An 819-nucleotide genomic window follows, 5' to 3' on the forward strand; every position below is an offset into this window, starting at 1 on the left:
GGGACAGGGGGATGGAACTGGGACAGGGGGATGGAACTGGGACAGGGGGATGGAACTGGGACAGGGGGACGGAGCTGGGACAGGGGGATGGAACTGGGACACTGGGATGGAGCCAGGACAGGGGGATGGAGCCGGGACAGGGGGACGGAGCTGGGACAGTGCCTGTGCTGCTGGGACAGGGGCTGCCGGCCCGTGGCGGTGCTGAGCGCTGGCAGGGCCGCAGAGCCGCTGTGAGGTGCTACCGGCCCCGCGCTTGGCGGTTCTCCTCCGAGGAAAAGGGGAGATCGCTGAGCAGCTGATCCCCCAGCACGGCTTTACCAGCATCCCCGCAGAGGTGCCAAGAGAAACCCTAACTTGGCCCAGCACAACCAGTCCAGCCCTGCCACCAGGCGCCAGGTTTGCTAAACTGAGCAGCAAAGCAGGGATGGGCTGGGCTGGGCCCAGCTCCCAGCGGGGTGTCGCTGGCTCCCGCACCGCAGCCGGGGTGCAGGGGTGAGCGTGGCGCCCCAGAGCATCTCACGGCTGGGCAATGCCCAGGGCTGAGGCAAACTCTGGAGCCACAGCGGGGCAAGGATCCGTGCTGCCGGGGGGATAAACCCGGGGGGGCCGCGGGGAGGTGTTGGGGGATACCGGGTGCTGGTGAGGGTCTGTCGGGCCGTGGCGGCACATCATGGAACAGGGAGCGCCCCTGGGGAGTGTGGCTGTCCCCCCCGATGCTGTAACCTGCGGTTCTGCCAGGAGAAAGAGCTTTTGCTCTGGTGTGCGCTCACCTTGTAGCATCAGCTTCAGGCTGTCCCCGCCGCAGTGCCTGCGGCCGTG

Source organism: Athene cunicularia (assembly GCF_003259725.1).
Source record: "Athene cunicularia isolate RWA chromosome 26 unlocalized genomic scaffold, athCun1 chr26_part1, whole genome shotgun sequence".
In the NCBI taxonomy this organism is placed as follows: domain Eukaryota; kingdom Metazoa; phylum Chordata; class Aves; order Strigiformes; family Strigidae; genus Athene; species Athene cunicularia.